The following is a 24,790-nucleotide window of genomic DNA, read 5'->3' as shown; positions in this document are numbered from 1 at the left end:
GAGCACCCTAAGCAATTGCATTTGTCATTTTCAGAGTGATATTCTTTTTGTGCTGCTGGCATTGCTGGTTTTTGTCAACGTGTAAAGTCTACAGCTCTATGAACTAACTCACTCTCCTCCCTCAAAGATTTAATTAAGTAAACCACATGCCATGGCCCTCTTCCTATCTGCTTGATTAGTTTGCAGTAAAAAATTTATTGTTGTCAAATCTTAGGGTGATGAATTTTTCTCCAGGGTCTATGGAGTGAACTCTTTCCTTACATCTAGTATCTTTGTTCTTTGGGGTGTCAGGACATATTCTTTTAGAAATAGAAACAAAGAATGCATAAGGCTTGACGATCCTAGTAATTTCAGTATGTAACGCCTGTGTCATTGTCTTAATTGACACTACCAACCATACAGAAGTGGGCATGTTCACCATAAATTATTTTTTGTTTTCTTTTATCCTAGAGAAATGCAATTATCTGCTAAGCAAACTCTAAATATCAACTTCCAGAACTCCATTTATGTAATCCTTTTTTGCATCAATCAGTAAAAAAAGAATAATGGTATTTGTCTAGAAGGGTTGTTGTGAGGAATATATGTTAATGAATACAAAATAGTAAGGCACATAAAATAGTTTAAGTACTTAATAAGTGTTAGCCTCTGGGACTGGAGAAATAATATGGTTAAAGCATTTCCCTTGCACCAAGTTCACTATGATGCAATCATCAAATGGTTTTCTGAGCATTGCCAGGCATGACCCTTGGGCACAGAGCCTGGGATAAGTTCTGAATATTGTGAGGTGTGGGCTGACACCCCTCACCCGAATATCAATTCTTTCATGTATTGCTCTCAGGGAGGAAGGTTTTAATCATTAATTATATCCCACTTAAGATACTTTTTTAAAAATGAAAGCAAAATGCTAGGGGATATTAATATCTGTACTTTACATTTTCTCAAAAGAAAAATAGTAATTTGATGCACTATGTGGAAAAGAATACATTCTAATCTATATTCCTATAGCCTTATTACAATATGTATATCTGAGAGCAGTGATATATTTTTATTGGCATTTTCTGTGTTAATTTATATACTTCCTACATGCTCCTTCCCTTATATATTATTCTTCACACTACATATTTACTCTTCATTGAAAAATATAATAAGCACATATCTCCACACTTTAATCTCTGTATTGTAACATCCCTATGCATAAATGAGCTTACCTTTATCTATACTTTAATATATTCCCAAGTTTTTTTTTATTTATCTCTTTGAGCACTGGATTAACATACAGATTCCTTTGCCATGGAGTCTGGATTTTACAGTGTGATTGGAGTAGAATGCAGGAGTAGGTATATAAGAGAAAACTTGTACACCAAAAGCTTCCCAGACAGTTGCCTCTATGTTAGGTTACAGGACCAATCTTCTCATTTTCTTTCAATTCTAATATTATGTGAGGGTAGACTTAGCTCAAAGGTGTTATTATAGTCTCAAAACAGGCCGACTAACTAATATCAGAAAAGTCAACTCTCTTTTTTTATGACTTTCTACTATGTAGATCCTCAGATAAATTAAAACAGATTACACCAAACATCTTTTAGGCATTTTTTCCATTTTCCTTCAAAAAACCTTTTAAGAATAAAATGTTTTTAGAAAAAGTGTAGGTAAAATAGTTACTTAGGAAAAATAGTTCCAAAAATTGAGTAACCTTATTATACAACAAGAAAAGAGGACAATTCAGGTAATAAAACGGTTATTTAGTTGATTCTAGTTTATATTTTTCTAACAAAATAATAATAATGATAATAATAATAATATGTGCATAGATTTAGACATTAGCCAAGTTTCAATATTTGAAACATTGCAACTTACAAAGCAGACATTTTCTTTGACAATGTTGTCATGAATCTCAACTAACTGAAACCAAATGCCTTGCATTACCCCACTTTTAAATTATTTATATTTCCAAGGTAAAATAATTAATCAAATTTGGAGTGTGTGAAGATTGATTTAAGTTATATGTGTTTGTAGCAAATTGATTATAACTTATTATATTTTTGACCCATCAAAAATGCCTTGAGATCTTGCAAGCCAAATAACAAGTATGTCAGAGATGAGCAGAAAAATTTAAAAATATACAAATTATGATCTGGATTACACTTAAATAATAGATTCTTAACCTTATGATTTCTTCTGAAAAATTATCATATGTCTAAAACATACTAAGCTATTCATGTATTTGCTTATTTTTTGCATGCAGTTAGATAAATTTAACTATTTTATTGTATATGTATGTATCTGTCTCTCTACCACATTACAATAGAAATAAGTTTCCTTATCACGTGTCCCCTCAGCATTGTTGCAGTACTTTTAGTAATAAATGATAAAGAAGTGTTTATTTAAAGAATTCATATTGTAGAGCTTGAGTGATAGTGTGGTGTGTAGGGCAATTGTCTTGCATGAAGCCAATCCAGGTTTGATCTTTGGCACCAATATGGTCCATCAAGCCCACCAGAAGAGATCCCTGAGTACAACCAGGATATCGCTGTGGGTGTGATCCCCCCCCCAAAAAAATCATATTTGCTCTGATTTTAGCTATGTTCTTCACATTATACTAGATACACAGATATATTTAATTAATTTAATGATGGTGGTATAAGAATGAGCTTTGTTTAGAGGAAAGGAAATTATAATACAATTAAGTATTCTAGTTAATGCAAGATCTCTTCATATCCAGTGAAATGTGCTTCCCATTAAGACTCATAATAATAAAATTTGAAAGAATCCCAAAGTGATTTCAAGAAACTTTTTTCATATATTTGGTTAATCTGTAACTACTTATTTGTTTTTTTTTCAATTTTATTTATTATGACAGAGATAATATCATTTACAATAATAGTAAGGCTCCTGCTTTTGGTGTACAGTGCTACTTCAGCATCAAAGAGTCAAAATCTTCCACCACTGAGCCATTCTGGGTCCCTTAAAACCTAAGAATAATGTTTCAAGTAAATATCATACTATAAAATGTAGTCTGAAGCACACTAATACAATTGATTATGTGTTGTGGAGCCACAGAACAACAATAAAAAATATCAATATAGGAACCAAAGGAAAACAAAACTCTAAGAATTATTAAGCAAACATTTTATGTTTCACATTAGTTGTGGAGTTCCAAATTGAGAGACTCAACAAATGGTTGTTTGGATGAAAATGTTTGGATCTTCTGGGAAGTGTAAAGCACACAGCAAGGGTTACAATGTCCCTTTATTTCTGGCCAAGTCTTTTAGTACTCTACCCTAATTTATGCACAGTGAATTTCTGAATCCCAAGCCCTCTCTGAAGCTTCTACAAATCTTAAAAGTAGTACTGTAAAGTTGGTTTCTAGTTTTTATTTGGAAATTAATAATGAGAAATCAAAAATATAAAAATAGAGTTTAGGGAGGATTTGGGAGTCACCCATAGTGGTGCTCAGGCTTACATATGACTCTACTCTCAGGTCATTCCTTACAATGTTGAGGGAAACTATGTAAAGCCAGGGATCAATAGATATCAGCAGTATGCAAGGAAAGTGCCTACCAACATCTCTCCAACCTACAAAATTCACTTTTTTAAAAATTTCTTAGGCTTTTTAGAACTCGCCAGAATTTCTCATCCACATTTCTAGTAACTCACATTCCTAAAGGGTCCTCCAATGATTTACACCTCCTCTACTTTTTTCTACTCCAAATTCCTATTTACACCTCATATATATAATAGTTTATGCTCCTTGCAGCCGGGCAGACCTCCATTACCTCCACTACCTCCACTATTCAGCTGCTGACACGCTTCAGGACACTTTCTGGACCGCACGGCCGCATTGCAGAAACCCTTGCATCATAAAACACTTAATACAAGATTACTGCACCATATTTGAATGTGTTGAAATATGGTATGAACCATGGGAACACCTGCAAGGATGATTATAGGCTGCCCTAAATGCCTCTATTCCTCTCGGAGAGCCTGGCAAGCTAGCGAGAGCATTCTGCCCACACGGCAGAGCCTGGCAAGTTATTCGTGGTGTATATGCCAAAACCAGTAAATACAGTGGGTCTCATTCCCATGACCCTGAAAGAGCCACCAATATGGTAGCATTAAGAAGGATGAGGAAGGAGAGGCTGATAAAATCTAAAGGCCGACCTAGGCTGCCAAAATGAAGAAGGACAAAAATGGCTGTCTATATTTTCAATGCACGTACACAGGCATTGGATGCATCCATTGAGGACTTGATGGTTCAAGCGCAAAAGATCAAGTACAACATCATTGTTCTGGTCAAGATAAGAAGGCACCAATCACAACACACCATATTTGACACTGGGGAAGAAGTGTTCCTTGGAAAATGTGACAAAAGAGGCGTCGGTGGTGTTGGTGTTCTTGTCAACATGAACTTGGCTATAAACATTGATTCATTCGAATGTCTAACAACCCAAATCAGACAATAACACTCAAATAGATGTAGCTCACTGAAAGCAGTTTCTATTTTCATTGTCTACGCACCAACATCCAATTACAATGAAGGAGAAATTGAGAAGTTCTACACGGAGATGGCAAAGTTCTATAAAGTAGACCACACCTACTACAAGATCATTGTCGGTAATTTTAATGCCAAGATAGGACCAAGAATTTCAGCCAAAAAACTCCACTTTGGGACCCATGGCCTATAATAGAACAAACAGGGTGAGAGATTGTCCGAGTTCATTATGTCAACCAAGACTATCCATGGTAACTCACAGTTCCAGAAGGCCGAATCTAAACATTGGGTATGGGAGTCTCCTGGTGGACGGTTCCACAATGGCACTGACCACATCGTATTCAACCAATGATCTTGCCTGACTGATGTTGCTATTGTCCCAAAATTCCAAATGGGATTGGAACACCGTCTCCTTCATGTAAAATTCTACTTCACAGAATGGGGAGAAAGGGCTGCAAAGTTTAAGAAGAGAACTCCCAGAATGACCACCAACTGGGAGCTCTTTGGCACTATTGCTGCAACATGAGAAGATGCTGTCGTTGACAACATTGATGAGGAATATGATCGACTGGTTCAACACCTGCATGATTTTGTGAGAAAAGCCGGAGAGAGAGATAGCCACAAAAAGATGTTTGTCTTTGAAAACTATTGAGCTCATGTGGCTTGGCGCACATGTCTGAGTTCACAAAGCAGTGCAGAGAAGCGATCAAGGAAGACCTCAAAGAGAGAAGAGCAGCAGTGCTGGCAGATGTGGCAGAAGCTGATAAAAGCATTCACAACGCCCGCCTGTCCTTTGCCAACAACAAGACCAAGATGACTGCCCTCCGATGTCCTGATGGATCTAACAAATCTCCCAGAAGGGCAATGGCAAAGATTAACCATGATTTCTACTCGTGTTTCTTCCATAGCAATGTCCACCTGTCCAAATATCAAATTCCGCAGGATGGATATGTTGTTCCCAAAGTTCTCCCTTCTGAAAAATGACATGCCATTTAGTCGATAAAGAAGCAAACAACACCCTGCCCAGACAAGGTCAGATCCGAATACCTGAAGAACCTGCCATCAGTACTCATGAATATACTGGCTTGGCTCTTCACACACTACCTGTCTGAATGCAAGGTTCCATCCCAATGGAAAACCAGCAGGACTGTACTACTGTACAAGAAGGGAGACATCCACGACATTAGCAAGTATCGCCCTATCTGCCTGTCATCTGTCATCTACAAGCTGTTCACTTGAGTTATCCTGAATAGGATTGGCAGAACACTAGATGAAGGACAACCATGAGAGCAAGCTGGGTTCTGAAAAGGATTTAGCACAATCTACCATATACACATGATAAGCAAGCTCATTGAGGTTTCTCAGAATTTCAAGATGCCACTCTGTCTAAAGTTCATTGATTTAAAGAAGGCCTTTGATTCTGTTTAGACTGATGCGGACATCGAGGCCCTTGCCAAACAGTGCATTCAAACTCAATACATCAGGATCCTCCGTGAGCTCTACTGCAGATTCACTGCCAGGATCTCACCATTCTACAGGGAGGTGATCATTGACGTCAAGAGAGGGGTTCAGCAGGTTGATACCATTTCACCGAAACTCTTCATTGCCACCCTCAAGAACAGCATGCAATAACTGGAATGGGAAGGAATGGGAGTGAAGATAGACGGTCGCAACTACGCCATCTCTGCTTCACTGATGACATCATTCTTATGACACCAAACATCAGCCATGCAGCACAAATGCTGGCCGACTTTGATCATGAGTGTGGAAAGGTCAGATTACAGCTGAATCTCACAAACACAATGTTTATGAGAAACAGCCTCATTCCTGATGCTCCATTCACTCTCTATGGAACGACCATCTCCGAATGCAACAGTTATGTGTATGTAGGTTGAGTAGTCAACGAATGACCTGGCACCTGAGTTACACAGGAGGAAGAGAGCAGCTTGGAACGCCCTCAAGAGCGTCGAAGAAATAACTAAGAGGATGAAGAACCTCCAGCTCCGAGCACATCTCTTCGATTCCACTATTCTTCTTCCATTAACATATGCCTCAGAGACCTGGGCCCTACTAAAACAGGAAGAGAATGCTCTTCAGGTCTTCTAAAGAGGAATCAAAAGAGCTATGCTTGGAGTATCATGCTTCACTCAAATGAGAGAAAGAATCTGGAGTTCTGACCTCCGTGGATGGTTAAGAATCAGGGATGCTGTCCCGTTTGCCAAGGCATCAAATATTAGATTGGCTGGACACATAATGAGAATTGGAGAGGACTTCTGGACTAGAGCCATTATTGACTGGGTTCCATGGGATGTCAAATGTCATGTGGCCACCCACCAACGAGATGGTCAGACTTCTTCATCAAGACCCTGAACGATCAGTTTGAGGCTGTTCGTGTTCCTAGAACAAGCAGATGCCATTGGGCTACATTAGCATGTGACAGGGATGAATGGAGATGTTACTGGTGCCCACTCAAGCAAATCTATGAGTAACGGGATGTCAAGTGATCAAGTGATACTTTATGTTGGTGATATTGTTTACTTCTCATCCCTCTTCTTCAATCTTCAGACAAACTAGCAAAATAGAGACAACAATAGCATACATATTATACCATAAGCTCTAGACCAGCTTTCTGAAATGAATGAACTCACTTACTCTCACAGCTGGTGATGCAGGTGCTATGTCTACTCCATTTTATACAGGAGAAAACAGAAACAAATTATTACTTTGTCAAGAATGCTCCCACTACCTAAAGCTGATCTCAAGGTAAGGGACTAAAATAGGCTTTTCTGTGACAATAGAAAGTAATAATAAAATGTGAATCCATCATCATCAACCTAATTTACCTACTTAGCTAGTAATGCATTTTAGACATAGTTCCAGCAAATTAAAAATGAATATCAGTTCAGTACTTCACTAGAGGAGTAGCCTTACTCTCTTAGAACACACAGATACAACAGAAAGTGCTCTGGTCTGATAATCAGAGCAAGTAAATCTGTTCTGTTCATCTTTGAAGTGAAGACTTCAAGTTTTGTGTCTGCCCTTTGAGCGGCATCCTTCAACCATGTATTCCAACTACACAGTTAGAATTCCTTTAGAATATGCATTTAACATAAAAATCCATGACTGCTCATATAACTTTCCGTTCTAAAACAACATTTCCTCTACTTCTACCAAACATGCTCTTCACTTTTCAAAACTCAACTTCCACACTATGATATTTTCTTTTAAAGTTTCCTTAAATCTCCAATGTAACTTATTATTTCTTCCTCTGCACTGCTGTCCAATGCTGTTATCTCATTCTTGCAGAGACAATGGTTCCTCGGTTCCCATTTTTCACAAATTTTAAAACTCATAAGTTGTAAAACAATATAAATTGTATATTTTACTTTAGCAAACAAATGTGGATATGCAGAAGTGAAATTTTTGCTTTGTTGGCCTTCAAAACTTGATATCTAGACTCTGTCAGTTAGGCTGCTCAAGCAACGTATTTTTTGCTCAAAAAGTAATTTCAATGAGTGTATCAAACTACAACTATAAGAGACATGAAGGAGGGAGCAGAACACTCAATGTTCAGTACATACTGTTGGCTGTATGCTAAGAGGTGACTCCTGTTGTTAGTACATGGGCCATATGCAATGTCGGGGATCAAAAACAGGTGAGCAGCAAGAAGACAATAACTTTGTGTCTCCCCCTTCACCCCCTACAGTCTTTCTGGCTTGCCAAGAGATTTTCTTAGAAAACCTAAGTTAGAGACATTTTCTCTTATTTGAACAGGAGACAAGTTTTGTTCAAATGTGTTAGACACAGTGAACTAATTCTGAAAAGCATTTTCAGTTATTTTTTATTACCTTTCTTTATTCACATTTGCATTTAATTTGTTTGACATTATTTACATATCCAGTATTTAGTTTAAATTAACCTTTAAGAATGCAAAACTGTTTGATCATTTTTCAATCCATTGTCCAAAATATGATTTCAGAATATCACAGTTGGTTCAAGCTGAAATATTTGCCTGAGTTTGCCATATTATTTCCTCCATTTTCAGAATATAAGGAAACAGCACATTTAAACTTTCTTTGAAATCATATAGGGCACAGGTGACAGCGTTCCAATCAATTACATGACCAATTTAATTTATTCCACATTAAAAGGAACTCAGGAATTTCTCAAACATTCTTTTTCAGCTACTCCAAGTTTGGAAGATCAATGCCCACCATGCATTATAGTTGCAAAATGAAAAATGCAATTGCCCTTGCTAAGACTTGTATAAATTTTAACATATTTTTTTCATTTAATTTCTATTTCTTTTTATTACTTATGGTTATTTTATTATGTTTGAATGAATACCTTTTTTAAGCCATTGACATATTACAAGTTTTACTTTTAATTAAAATTTTAAAACAATCTAGTTTGATGAGAATAACACCAACATGTTCCAGGAATGACATTTCTCTTTGGTGCTGTTGGCCTCCAAAGAAAGAATCATTGTTTTCTGTGAAAGAGCTGTCATACACTATTTAAAAAATCATTTCCATTGTCCACATGGTCTCTCTGATAATGCAGTTCATTACTGAGATCATTCCTAACATTCTTGGCTCTCTTAGTTCAGGTGTTAGAATCCTAGGGATACTTCTCTTAAACTTTTAAAATTTCACCCCCTCCTTATACATCTCTAGTGCAGATGTACTACTATAACATGCACTCCCTTCTATTAATGTCTAGTTTTAAACAGTCTCTTAGAGACCTCTTGAAAAACTGATAATATAGTTTTATTATTTTTTTATTTCCCCAATACTTTGCATGTGCTTGTTATAGTGGTTAATAAAGTTTTGTTGAAGGAAGAAAAGAATGAAGAAACGATGCTTAAGTACAATATCCAAATGCAAAGATGATACACAGTCACTCCAAAGGAGAGATTCCCTCTATCCAACTGTGTAAAATGTATTCTTGTAATAAAAAAGCCCATGTTACCCCATGCAGAAAGCAGACTCTGATCCATTATCTTACCATTTCCTCCTGTTACTTTGTTGTCTCTGTATGTGGGTGTAGAATAGTGCAGAGAAATCAGATCAACAGTTAGTATGTAACAAGTTCACTGAGATCACCGCACACAGAAATGAACATTCACAGAATCATTACAAAAATTCTAGTTGCTCCCCACTTCTAAAACAAAAGCAAAAGTATCTGTGTATAAATAAGACAAGTCTTTTCAGCATCATGGGTTTTACCCACAATTTTTAAGATAGGGTCAGTCATGAGGGCAAAGTGAACAAAATCCCCATCATGAGGGCAAAGTGAACAAAATCCCCAAATGCAAAGTGAAATGAACAAGGAACACAGAGGAGAGATCTGCTCTTTGCTAAAAGATTAATCTTGGGTCTGGTTTTTGCACCTGCAACATTGTAAGAACTAAGCTCCAAAACCCTTAGAACACTATAATTTGGTGACATTTTATTAAAATATGTTTATTTTGCATGTAGGTCATAGATTTTTATAGCAACCAATTTTAAAAACTGCCATGACTAGGTTTGTTATTATGTTTATAATTATAGGCAGATTTCATACAGGCTTCCAGAATGGGTAAAAAAAATCACATTTTATGCCAAGTCTTAAGGTTAGCTAGATGCACTACTTTTGAAAAATCATATATAAACTGTTTCTGTAGAATATTAAAGATCATAGTTAATTTTTTCAATTATTTAGGATTTACATTCTCATGAAAAGAAAATATAAATAGAAAAAAATTAGAAAGCTTGGCTATTACCTTAAAATTATAGTGGCAAGTACACTCACATGAACATGTACTTTCAAGATTTAGAGAGCTGACAGTATTGGAAGGGGATTTTCACTGAGGGGAGAGGATAGCAGCCACACTAGAGAAAGGAGACAAAGCAGCACTGACTTCTGTTTGTGACTCTGTGAGTGTGTTGCAGGGGGTGGGGGGGATGGGGGAGCAGGCGGGATTGGAGGGAACAAGGAAATGCCAGGATCCAGAGTTTAGAATAGAAGAGATAAACGTGAACTATATTATAGGGCAAGGGGAATGAAATGAAAACTAACAAACATGAAGAATAAAATCAGAAATTAGTATGTGGGCTCAAACACTGGCCACTATGGTATAAAAACGGGGCATATAAAGGGAACTGGGTAGTGACAATTGTGGTTGCTTCAAAGAATGTGGCTTTGAGCAGCCAGCTGGTTGGTCTCACTGTAGATATGTAAAATCACTCAGTCTGCACTGGAGAGTGAGAGATTGTGGATTGGCCAAAAACCAAAATGTTTGATTGATCCTCAAAAATGTGGCAGATCCTGCTTTCAGACAGTCTAAGATAAAATCCTCTGATGGAATATATTTCTGCTTATGCTTTATTTCTCATGTAGGCTTTATTGGTCTGGTATGCTAGAATTTCTCAGATTTTGTTGCAACTGTTAATTGTTCCCTGGAGATCCTGGCCTTGTGTCTGAAATTTTACTGATTTCTAACAAAGGCCTTGTATTAAATTCCTCAGTTAAGAATGCTATAAGGGTGTTTTATACCACCATCTGTCAATACTTGCCATGTGACAGAGAAATTTCACTTACATAATAGGTCTAATATCTCTTTCCTGATGCAGCATTTCCTGTAGCTCTGTCACAAAGTTTTAATTTAATGCTAACAAGGAAAATATCTATATTTCCCTTTTCTCTGGATAACTACTGGATGCTTCCTTCTCATTTCTATAAAATTTAACAGGTAGCACATGACAGATGAAGTGTTTTCCAATGATTTAAATTATATTCCTGAAAAAAGAGTTACATTTTCAGGTGCTTCTTTCCTAACTGTATGTCTAAGTTATTTGTTCATTCCTTTCTGCATTCCACTATGTTCCAGCCACATTGATGATTTCTCCATGTTTTCTTGTATTTACACACACACACACACACACACACACACACACACACACACACACGCACACACTTTAGTCATGGATTCTCCCAGCATTGCACAGGGGATCATGCAGTGCCACTGACTCAACCAAGAACTCCTGCATGCAAAGTAGTTGCTATAAAACTTTTAGCAATGTTCCAAGCCATCTTTTACTTATTCTTATCTTGAATTACATATTTTCACTGCAGCATTTTGTCCACTTCTGCTTTCAAGTGTTTCTTCTTCTTCTTCTTCTTCTTCTTCTTCTTCTTCTTCTTCTTCTTCTTCTTCTTCTTCTTCTTCTTCTTCTTCTTCTTCTTCTTCTTCTTCTTCTTCTTCTTCTTCTTCTCCTCCTTCTTCTCCTCCTCCTCCTCCTCCTTCTCCTCATCCTCCTCCTCCTCCTCCTCCTCCTCCTCCTCCTCCTCCTCCTCCTCCTCCTCCTCCTTCTCCTCTCTAATGGAGGCTAGTGGAGGGACATACCCAGCTGTGTTTAAGCCTTATCAGGGATTACTGCTACCTCTACTATCTGGGATTACTACTAGTGGTACACAGGGGTATACATGTGGATGCTGAGGTTTGAACCCAGGTTGGACACATACAAGGCAATTATCTTTCCAAAATAATATCACTTTTGTCCCATTTTCATTAGTTATTTTCTTTTTTTTATTTTTTAAAAATTTTTTATTAGTGAAACACCATGAGGTAAAGTTGTAGACTTACACATTTTGTGCTTGGGTTTCAATTATACAATTATCGAGAACCCATTCCTCCACCAATGCCTATTTTTCACCACCACTGATCCCAGTATCCCTCCCACCCCCAATCCTCCCCACCCCCCTGCCTCTGTGGCAGGTCATTCCCTTTTGTTCTCTCTCTCCTTTGGGGTGCTGTGGTTTGCAAAAGAGGCATTGAGTGGCAATCATGTTCGGTCTATAGTCTACTTTCAGAATGCGTCTCCCATCCTGGGAGGATCCAATTTTCTTTTTTGTGGAAACTCCTACTAACTTCTGCTAGTAGAGTTAATTTTTCCCAAAACTGCATTCTCATAGTGCAAATACAAGTTTTTGAGTAATCTCTCAATGATTGCTGATGCTTTTCTGCTGCCCTTTGGATCCTAAACTGTACACATTTTCTATCACAAACTTGTGTGTGAGTGTGTGTGTTATCACTACTCATTTGTGATGATTTCTTTGAAAGTTCTGTTGATTTTAACCCTATATTCTGAGGTTAAGTGGTTAAATGTGGAATTGTGATAAAACAGCAACGACTTTAAGAACATTAAAGATAGCATGAAAAATAATTTTGGATATCTTTCATTAAAGTCTTGGGAGGAGGAGGATTGTTTTAAGGATGCTACTTATACTCTGAAAATAATTTGATTATGCAACATTCTTATGCACTATCTCATATGAAGGTGATACTTGTCATCCACTCCTTTTATTTAACCAACAGATTTTAGCTTATTAAATTAAGAAAAAGTAGATAATAAAGTGACTGTAAAATTGCCAGAATTCTGAAATTTTAAGTCATGAACTTGTTCCTGAAATAAAGGACTATTAATTCATTTTTAATTTATTTATTTTTGTTTTGGGGTAGTACTCAGCTATGCTAAAAGGTTACTTCTGCCTCTGTACTTAGAAATTATTACTACTGTATGTTCAGAAGACTATATGGGGTGCAAGGGATTGAAGTCTGGTCAGCCACATGTAAGGAAAACACCACACCCACTGTACTCTTTCTCATGTCAGCCTATGGAATAACTACTTAATTTCTATGTTTTGCCATTTATATACTGAAATACTGCAGTTAAGAAATCCTAAATTAAAATATTTTTTTCATCGATTCATTTTTGTCTTCCTATTTATTGACTACTTACTGCATTACTTAATTATTTATACTTAAAATATTAAATATACTAGTTCATGGGCTGGAACGATAGCACAGCGGTAGGGCCTCTGCCTTACACGCAGCCAACATGGCCGACCCGAGTTCGATTCCTCTGCCCCTCTCAGAGAGCCCGGCAAGCTATCGAGAGTATCTCGCCCGCACAGCAGAGCCTGGCAAGCTACTTGTGGTGTATTTGATATGCCAAACACAGTAACAACAAAGTCTCCAATGGAGACGTTACTGGGCCCGCTCGAGCAAATCGATGAACGGGAGGACAGTGACATATATAATATAGTTCATAGAATAGCTATGTGTATATGTGAATGTATATATGTATTTTTCTGCATTGATTTAAATTGTACACTATCTTAATATAACCTAAATAAATTTGATGCAATTATTTTTATTATCACTAATTCTAAATCCTTGAGGCAAACATATCACACACTACTCAGTTTCGCATAGTGTTTCTTTTAGTGTTCAGGCAAGAATTTTGAATGTATTTTTTTAATCACTAATGTGGGGGCCAGAGCAATAATATAACAAGTAGGGAAATTGCCTTTTTTGTTGTTTTTTTTTTTTGCTTTTTGGGTCACACCTGGCGATCCGATTCACAGGGGTTATTCCTGGCTCTTCACTCAGGAATGACTCCTGGTGGTACTTGGTGGACTATATGGGATGCTGGGAATCGAACCCAGGTTGGCTCTGTGCAAAGCAAACACCCTACCCACTGTGCTAACACTCTAGCCTAGAGAACTTGCCTTGTTTGTGGTTGCCCCGGACTTGATAGATCCCTGTCACCACATATAGTCCCTGGAACTGGCCAGGAGTGATCATGGAGCTCAGAACCAGGTGTAGACCCTGACCACTGCTGGGTACCCTCATCTAAGCAAGAAAAAAAAATCACTAATGTGGTACCTTAAAACATCCTTACTAAAACAGTATTCTTAGCCGAGCCAATAACATAAAATTTTTCTTCTGTAAAATGCATGCAAGTCATGGATTTATGAGTGTTCTACACATAATCAAAGAATATAAAAATGTACAAGGTTTAATATGCTAAAATTTTCAAGATAACATAATAGATATGTTAAAATACATCTCTCAATATTCTTAAAACTTAAAATTAAAATCTTAATTAAAAAAATTCTGCATCACCCAAAAATTCCTTGCATTGCATCCCTGATTGCTTACACTTTTCTGCTTAGCAAGAGATAATGGGTCAAAGATCATGAACATATAGCCGAATATTACAATAAAACACAAAAAGAAACCAAATGTTATAAACTATAAACAAAAGAAAAGATAGGATGCTAGAATTAATTGATAATATTTTATGATGTAAAATAAAAAGAGAAAACTAAGTCATATGAAATATAACAAACTCTAAGTATGATCAAGTTATTGAGTAAAATTCAAAAATAATACATTCATAAGAGAAAAATATGATGAAATACAAAACCTCAGTAGAGACAAACAAAAGAGATTAATGTAAGTTAACATAATCTATAAAAATTATATAAAATATAGTTAAAAGAAACAAAGAGATGGGAAATAAAGAATCAAATTGAAAGTGTGGACAAATGAGTATATAAAAGAATATTTAAACACAAGAAACATCATGGAGTCAGTCACCAAGTTGGATTCAAAAACCATAGTTTTGTAATATCTAACACCTTGCAGATTGTTTAGGCAAGTGATTACAAAAGCAATGAAACCACTTAAGCTTTGGTACACTTTCTTTAATAAAAAAAAGTGGATCTGTTGTTATGTTGATTCTTTTCTAAAATCTGAAATAGTTGTAGGAACTTAGAAAAGCATTAAATCATCTGCTATTATATTCATGACTAATTATTTCAGTCATGAATATAACAGCAGATATATATTTTAAATAGGAGTGATAGCACAGCGGTAGGGCATTTGCCTTGCACGCAGCCAACATGGCCGACCGGAGTTCGATTCCTCCGCCCCTCTCGGAGAGCCCTGCAAGCTACCGAGAGTATCTCGCCTGCACGGCAGAGCCTGGCAAGCTACCCGTGATGTATTCGTATGCCAAACACAGTAACAAAAAAGTCTCCAATGCAGATGTTACTAGGCCCGCTTGAGCAAATCGATGAACAATGGGAGGACCGTGACCGTGACCGTGACCGATCACTCTATCACTTGACATCTCGTTACTCATCAATTTGCTCGAGCGGATGCCAGTAATGTCTCCATTCGTCCCTGTCACGTGCAAGTGTAGCCCAATGGCATCTGTTCATTTTAGGAACATGAAGAGCCTCAAACCGATAGTTCAGGGTCTTGACAAAGAAGTCTGACATCTTGTAGGTAGATGGCCACATGATCTTTTGACGTTCCATGGAATCCAGTCACTAATGCCTCTAGTCCAGTGGTCATCTCCAAATCTTATTACGTGTCCAGCCCATCTGATTTTCGATGCCTCGGCAAACGAGAGAGCGTCCCTGATTCTTGACCATCGGCAGAGGTCCAAACTCCGGATTCTTTCTCATTTGAGTGAAGCTTGATACTCCAATCATAGCCCTTTCCACTCCTCTTTGGGAGACCCGAATAGTGTTCTGATCCTGTTTTTGTAGGGATCAGATCTCTGAGGCGTATGTTAATGCAGGAAGAACAGTGAAATCGAGGACATGTGCCTGAAACCGGAGGTTTTTCATCCTCTTAGCTATTTCTTCGACGCCCTTGAAGGCATACCAAGCTGCTCTCTTCCGCCTGTGTAACTCAGGTGCCAAGTGTTTCGTCATCTTGATTTCTCGACCTAAGTACACATAAATGTTGCATGCAGAGATGTTCGTTCTGTTGAGAGCAAATGGACCATCAGGAATGAGATTGTTTCTCATAAACATTGTCTTCATGAGATTCAGCTGTAGTTCGACCATTCCACACTCACGGTCAAAGTTGGTCAGTATTTGTGCCGCTTGGTGTTATTAGAACAATGTTTGGTGTTATTAGAACAATGTCATCAGCAAAGAGGAGGTGGTGTAGTTGCCAACCATCTATCTTCACTCCCATTTCTTCCCATTCCAGTCATCAAATGACGTTCTTGAGGGTGGCACTGAAGAGTTTTGGTGAGATGGTATCACACTGCCGAACCCCTCTCTTGACATCGATGATCATTTCCTTGTAGAATGGTAGATCCTGCTAGTGAATCCATAATAGAGCTCACGCAGGATCCTGATGTATTGAGTTTGAATGCCCTGTTTGGCTAGGGCTTCGATGACCGCTTCAGTGTCAACAGAATCAAAAGGCTTCTTTAAATCAATGAACATTAGACAGAGTTGCATCTCGAACTCCCGAGAAACCTCAATTTGCTTGGTTATCACGTGGACATGGTCAATCGTGCTCAGTCCTTTGTAGAATCAGGCTTGCTCACATGGTTGTTCTTCATCTAGAGTTCTGCCAATCCTATTCAGGATGACTCGAGTGAACAGCTTGTAGATGAGAAACATTAGGCAGATGGGGCAATACTTGCCAATGTAGTGAATGTCTCTCTTCTTGTACAGTAGTACAGTCCTGCTGGTTTTCCACTAGGATTGAAACTTGCATTCAGACTGGTAGCATGTGAGGAGCCGAGCCAGTATATTGAAGAGTACCGATGGCAGATTCTTCAGGTGTTTGGGTGTGACCTTGTCTGAGCCAGGTGCTGTTTGCTTCTTTACCGATGAAATGGCATGTTGGATTTCGGAAGGGAGAATGTTGGAAACAACATATCCATCCTGTGGAATTCAGTATGTGGGCAGGTGAATGTGGCTATCAAAGAGATCTGAGTAGAAGTCATGGATAATTTGCTCCATTGCTCTTCTGGAAGATGTGATAGATCCATCAGGACATCAGAGGGCAGTCTTCTCGGTCTTGTAGTGGCGAAGGACAGGTGGGCGTTGTGAATGCTTTTCCTGACTTCTGCTGCATCTGCCAGCACTGCTCATCTTCTCTGAGTTCTTCCTTTATCGCTTCTCTGCACTTATTTGCAAGCTCAGATGTTCTCTTGCAGTTGCCAGAGGCTTGCGCCAAGCCAGGTTGATGAAAAAGCCCAAGAATTTTCGAAGACAGGCATTGTGTGTGTGTGTATGTGTGTGTGTGTGTGTGTGTGTGTGTGTGTGTGGCTATCTCTCTCTTGGCATTCCTCACACAATCGTGGAGATGCTGAACCAGTTGACTGTATTCCTCATCAATGTTTTCAAGGACGACATCTTCCCATGTTGCCGCAATAGTGCCAAAGAACTCACAGTTGGTGGTTGTTCTGGGAGTTCTCTTCTTAAACTTTGCAGCTCTTTCTCCTGCTCTGTGAAGCAGAATTTTGCACAAAGCAGACAGTGGTCCGATCCCATTTGGAATTTTGGGACAACAGTGACATCGGTTAGGCAAAACCATTGATTGAATATGATGTGGTCAATTTCGTTGTGGAACCGTCCACCGGGAGACTCCCATGTCCAACGTTTAGATTCGTTCTTCTGAAGCTGTGAGTTACCATGGATGGTATTGGTCGACATGATGAACACAGACAGTCTCTCACCCTGTTTGTTCCATTCTAGGCTATGCGTACTATGGGTCCCAATGTGGAGTTCTTCAGCTGATCTTCTCGGTCCTACCTTAGCATTAAAATCACCAACAATGATCTTGTAAAAGGTGTAGTCTTCTTTATAGAAGCTCCATGTAGAACTTCTCAATTTCTCCTTCATCATAATTGGATGTTGGTGCATAGACAATGAAGATAGATACTGCCGGCAGTGAGCCACATCTATTCAAGTGTAATTGTTTGAATCAGGTTGTTAGACATTCAAATGAATCAATGCTTATGTCCAAGTTTGTGTTGACAAAGACACCGACACCTCTGACACCTCTTTTGTCACATGTTCCAAGGAACAGTTCTTCTCCAGTGTAGAAAATGGTGTGATGTGATTGATGCCTCCTGGTCTCGGTCAGACAAATGACGTTGTACTTGATCTTTCTCCCTTGTACCATCAGGTCCTCGATGGATGCATCCAATGACAGACTACGTGCTTTGAAAGTACACACAGTCATTTTTGTCTTTCTTTGTTTTGGCAGCCTAGTTCAGCCTTGAGATTTTATAAGCCTCTCCTTTCTCATCCTTCTTAATGCCGTCATATTGGTGGCTCTTTCAGGGTCAGGGTAAAGTGACCCATTGTAATTACTGGTTTTGGCATATCAATTACGCCATGGATAGTTTGCCAGGCTCTTCTGTGCGGGCGAATTACTCTCGGCAGCTTGCCAGGCTCTCCGAGAGGGATAGAGGCTTTTGGGATGGTCTCTAATTGCCCTTCTAGGTGTTCCCATGGTTCAAACCATATTTTTTTTTCATTTTCATTTCATTTCATCATCCTGTTAATCCTCGATTGCCTCGAGCAGGCCCCAGTAACGTCTCTTTCATCCTAGCCCTGAGATTATATTCACGGCTCTTTAGGAGAATGAGACCCATCATTGTTACTGGTATTTGGCATATTTGGTACGCCACGGGGAGTTTGCCAGACTCTGCCTTGTGGGCAGGCTACATTCCATATTTGAACCCTATCAAATATTGTGCATCAATCCTGAAAGATGAGTATTAAGTGTCTTATGATGTGTCCATTGGGCCTGGAGTCCTAGTTCTCAGAATTCCGCTTATGTTGTTTTGTGACACGGTTTGGAAAGTGTCCTGACGCATGCCGGCAGCTGGGTAGTGGAGGTAGTGGAGTTAGTGGGGGTCTACAGATGAGGTATTTATCTGTACCAGTAGGGTGGGTCTTCTGTATTGAATCCCTGGGTCTCCAGCATTTGGTGGAAGCAGACAGGGCAGAGTAGGGTGAGGTTCCTGGTTTTAGTGGCTTGGTCACCTGTGGTTGGTGGGAGCATTCAAAAGATCTCTGTTCCTGGGTCCGTTGAGCCTGGAGTTTAAAGTTCTGCTTACCTGGTTCTGTGGGTCTTCACTCATGCGTGAGTCTCGGCCCGAGCATCCAGAAAGTGTCCTGGAGTGTGGTGGCAGCTAGGTAGTGGAGGTAGTGGAGGTCTATTGTGAACTGTTGAAAGTCAGCCCTCCCGGAAGATACATCAGCGCCGTGGGAACTTTGGTGGGCCCCAGCTAGCCGGTCCTCCGCCATTCCCGCCTACGGGCCACACCTTCGCCTGTGTGTCCCCCACTGCACGTCGGGACCAGGGTCCAGGGCGGAGAGCTGCTTGTCTTGGGAACTAGGGTGCATCCCTCATGGCTGCTGTCCCCTCTCCTGTCATGCAACGCACATTTGTAGTTCGTGGGGCACCTGGTGCTAAACCATTTGTTAATGACCTGCTTCTGAGTCAGGGTTTTGTATGTAGCAGAGCAGTTCCTTATAAATATATTTTATAGATATTTCATACTAAACAGTACTTATCCACTAAAATTACTAGTGACATAAGCATGTGATGATAGCTTGGCTATGCCCTTATGAAGTCTGAGTTGGAGGTCTAATCTATCATCATCCTAAGCATAGTAGAATAAAAATATTTTGTGTGATTTTATTAGCTACATTCCAATAGGTCACAAAGTAGCCTTATTCAAATGAATGTCATTGTACTAGTTATTAGCACCAAACCATAGGTAATTACAGAAAAGTTTGTTGATTATTGTTACTGATTTTTTTGGTGTTAGTTTTGGGGCCACATCTGGCAGTGCTCAGGGTTACTCTGGACTCTGTGATCTATATTCACTCAAGATAGGGCTCAGGGGACCATATGCGTTGCTGCCACCCTGTCACTGATTTTCAAAATAAGTTTATTTTGTATTAAAACATTGTGATTTACAATGTTGTTTATAAAAGGGTTTCAAGAATACAATCCCACCACGTCAAGACCCCATCCCTCCACCAATGATCCCATGTTGCCTCCATATCCCAAAACTTGGGAGATAAGTTTTAAATTTTATTATTGTGTCTTACATTATATGCTTTCAAAATTCACTAATTTTATCCTCAACTCATTTTCTTTTCTTACATTCTTAGGTCTAGAAGATTTAAGAGGCTGTGTGCTTTTCTTGCAAGTAGCTAACTAAGGTTTGATTCCTGGTACCCCATATGGTCCTAAGAGCCACATCAGGAGTGATCCATAGGCACAGATCCAGGAGAAAATTCTGAACACCACCAAGTGTGACACAAAAACCAAACATAAGAAATACCAGATTATGAAGAGAGATATATAGAGATGCTAGTGAAATATAAGGTGAAATATACAAGTGCTCAGAAGACGTCAAAAGAAATTTTAAGCATAGCCTGGAACAGCAAGGACATTCTATGCAAATGCAAAGATAACATCCAAAAACTGGTGTATATCATTCACCAAATATTTCCTGTACTCTATTTCACCTTCCTGAAATTTTAATACTCACAACTCTAATGCTTAACATTGCATATGTCCTAATATTATTATGATATCACATTTCTTAAACCTGAAAATCATGAGAAAGATAGAACTGGCATGGAATTTGAGCTATAAGTAACAGACTCATGACACTTAGCAGAATAGTAAGTATGGAGAAGTCTCAGAGACTTGGTCAATAAAACAGTAATTTGTTATTTCCTCCCACACACAATTCCTGGAGGAATTAAATTAGATAAATGTAAAGATATACAATTACCAAGCTGTCATTAAATATTGCATTATTTATACAATATTTATTTAGTCATTAATATTGTGAATATTTCTGATGAGTCACTAATTCTAGAGTGCCTCCTTTCCTATTGAAATCAAAGTTAAATAGTTTATTTATTAACCGTATATTAAAAATAAGTGGTTTTTGGAAACAAACTCACTACCTCAGAGATACCTCTCTTTTTTGCACATATAATATTAAGTGTTTCTTCTGTAGATTGTGAAGTATTTCTATACAATTCATAGTTATAGGCATACCTTCTCCTACACTCATGAAGTTCTATCTACTTCTTTCGTGATTATTGTCACTAAAAGAGCATGTTCTTTTCTGTTACATTTTCTACTTTTCCTTCTGTCTACTTCCACCTCACTTGTATCACTTGACTTGTCATCCCTTTGCTCACTGATTTGCTCAAGTGGGCGACAGAAACATGTCCATTCATCCCTATTGTGTGCTAGTGTAGCACAATGGCATCTGCTCACTTTAGGAACACAAAGAGCACCAAACTGTTTGTTCAGGGTCTTGATGAAGAACTTAGACCATCTTGTAGGTGGGGACCAGATGTTATTTTAGCGTCCTGTGGGATCCAGTTAGTACTGCTACTTCGACAGCAGTATTTATCTGCCTTCGAATTTCAACTAGAGTACAGCGACTATTTTTTTTTACTCTGCTTCATTCTAATCTGCACTAGCTCAATCGCCTTTATCTCTAAGCAATGGCATAATTTTTCTATCCCTGTCAAACTACTTACAACCCTGTTGTAGAGTGTTTTATTAGCATGTGTGATTCAGCCAAGCATTTCATTCATTCTTACATCCCAGCACAAAGCATACTGCCTGATACAAATAAATGCTGAATATTGCATGGACAAGTAAATACTGTTTATTATCTATTAAAATAACACTGGCTTGTTAGGTAACAGAAGAGAAATTGATGTATAGATGGATAGGTAGATGGAAAGATAGAAGAAGAAAAAAATACATCCCTCTGTCTTTTCTGATGACAAGTTAAAGAACAGTCAAGCTACCATTAGACTAGAGTCTGAAATAAAACTCACTTTGAAGATGATTTAAGATGTTTTAATTTAATTCTCTTACAATAATAGAAGGTGCAATTGTTTTCGTTGAAGTTGAATTGATTAATGAAATTGTGGACAGATTTCTTCACTTTTTCTTGCCAAAGTTATTCCCTGGTAGTATGTTAAAGCATTTAGGGACAAGCACTGGCTTTTTCAAATCATCATTTAGTTCTGCAGCTGGCTTAAGCCAGGTTCTGGCACAATCACTTTCATCTCAGAAGTAAAACCATCTTTTAAATTAGAGGGTGCAGTGAACTGAGAGCCATACCCAGAGGACACAAATGGAAATCATTTAGAGTTGCCTGATCTTTTCTTTCACTCAAAACCAACACAAAACAAGCTAGTTCAGCAAATTGAGGTTATAAATAATATACAACACTTCATCATTTCAGTTACCTCTTTGTACAGCATCCAAGATGCCTACGGGCCTGGATAGAGAAGGCTTATTAGAACACCAATGAAAATGGGTAGCCACTAGCCAGCTAATCACAATACTGTCAAATTGCTACATCAAACGACTATAATTCACTGAATAGGGCAGTTATTAAAATTCTGAGCTCTCTGTATTATGTGACCAGAATAATAATGGCAATAGAGTCAGGCTTTCTTGCAAACAATGAAACACATTAGAAATGGCATGGGTTCCACTCTCTACAATATCTCTATCATGAAAACTATCCTCCAATAAATACATCACATAATGAGTTTCATGTCTTTTGCAATGTGACAGCATTTGTGCAGAAGAAACTGTCCCAATTCCCCTGAAAGCACCAATATAAGTTAACGTCTTAATGTTCTATAAATCACACACAGAAATCTGCACTAAAACCACCTTTCACAATTAAGAAAAGCAACAGCAAATTGGATAATTAGCATAAGAATGTACAAACACTGTTGTCTCTTAAGTGCCATTATTAAGCATTCTAAATATAGTCATTTTGATTGTAAAATTTACGATTTTTTTTTACTTAATAAGTCTTAGCACCCTTGCAACAAATTCTGTAATCCTCACTAGGCAGAAAAGCCCTAAGCTAACATAAAATGAACTTTTTATGAAACCTATGAATCTAGAAAAAAAAAAGCAATTGAATTAGTCTTGGCACCAATCTAAAGCACTTCGATGAGAAAATTACCAAATGTAACCCAATGAAACTCTGTTGTGGTTTAATGAAAAGCAGTAAAAACAAGTTTTGAATTAATATTTCTTCCTGATCATGGGGAAAAATACTCATAACAAACATAAAACTTAACAATAATTAAAAAATTATTTTGTCCTGAAAACAAATTATTTAGAACCTTATTACCTGAGACTATAAGTTGACATAAATTAATAATGCTACATACCATCCAGCATAAGGCAGATTGCAAAAGAAGTATCAGAATACTGTTTCCACGCTAAATAATGGTACCTATGCAAATTCCAACTACTGAAATGTGACTTAAACTGATAAAATTTAATGTCATTGTAAAAGTGGTTCGTTTATTTTTTTCCAAATTATTTTATAGATGTATAGATGACAAAGAATTCATAATTAAAAATCAAATATTCTTAAATTTGGAAAATTTTCTTTAAATTAAAAAACTGTTGGTTTTGTTTATGAAGCATGCTATGATAGTATGTTTATGGTTTTGATATATAAGTTTACTGTAGCTTCACTACTATTGAAGTAACAAAGCCCTCTACCACTTATGTCACTTCTTTCACTTCTGCCCTTATTTTACTTATAGTCTGCATCTTCCTTCCCCTTCTCTCCTTCCTCACACTATTTAGTATAATCTCTGTTTTATAATCAAAGGCCAAGGGTTTGTTACCCATTAATACTGTCTAGTCACTGGTTTAGTCACTCTGTATTTTGAATACCTACTGTATTTGTCCTTCTACTTATGACTTACTTTACTTAATATGATACCTTTTGTTCCATCTCATTTGTGGCAAACTGCAGCTTTTTTTTACAAATTCATAATATTCTATTTTGCATATATACCACATTTTTGTTCTATCGTCTATTATTGAATATTTGTGTTGCTTCCATATTCTATCAATTTACATAATATTCCAAGAAATATATATATATATATACATATATACACATATCTTTCTCAGTTAATGTTTTTTGTGGGGTTTTCCGGGGGTAGTGTATATGTTAAGAAGTGGTATCATTGGCTTGTATGGAAATTCTATTCTCACATTTTTAAAAAAACCTCAATAATGTTTTCCATAGAAACTGACCAAAAAGTACATTTCTACCAATTTCCACCAATAATGGATGAATGTAGAAAAATAACTATATATCAATTGTGTCAAAATTAAATCATAACATGAGTACCTCCTTAAGGAAGGAAATTCCTAAGCATCATATCTCTAAATAGAAGTAAAGAGGTATCCTGGATCTCATCCCTCTTCTATACATAGATTAAGTGCAACCCTCAAAATAAACAAAAACATATCAAAATTAGAAAGGAAGACGGGAGAGTTATTACAAGGCGTAAATACCTCTTTGTACTTATTGGTAAGTTCAACCCTGTGCTGACCTTTGTTCAATGTTAGGAAATTCATGTGATCCTCTTGACATCACCAGAAATGATCCTTGTGCACAGAGCAAGGAGCAAAATTTGAGTCCCATTGAAAATGTCCACCCCCTATCATTAGAAAAGAACAAAGGAAAAAATATAGAATTATTGACATGTATTAATTATGAATGTAGAGACATAAAGTTTCTTTTCCTTCTCTGTCTTTACATCACAATTTGTGGTGTTCGGGAACTTCTGACTTTGTACTTAAAGATTAGT

At 37.7% G+C, this 24,790-nt stretch overlaps 1 pseudogene; it reads right to left on the bottom strand.

Annotated features, from left to right (window-relative positions):
* LOC130045519 (ER membrane protein complex subunit 4-like) overlaps window positions 1-19,399 on the bottom strand; it is a 72,280-nt pseudogene extending 52,881 nt beyond the window's left edge.
* Between the last annotated feature and the right edge of the window lie 5,391 nt (window positions 19,400-24,790).

This window comes from Sorex fumeus, unplaced genomic scaffold (genome assembly GCF_029834395.1).
Source record: "Sorex fumeus unplaced genomic scaffold, SorFum_2.1 ptg000128l, whole genome shotgun sequence".
Lineage (NCBI taxonomy): Eukaryota > Metazoa > Chordata > Mammalia > Eulipotyphla > Soricidae > Sorex > Sorex fumeus.
Note: the sequence above shows the minus strand (reverse complement) of the source record. Positions and strands in the feature narration are given on the sequence as shown.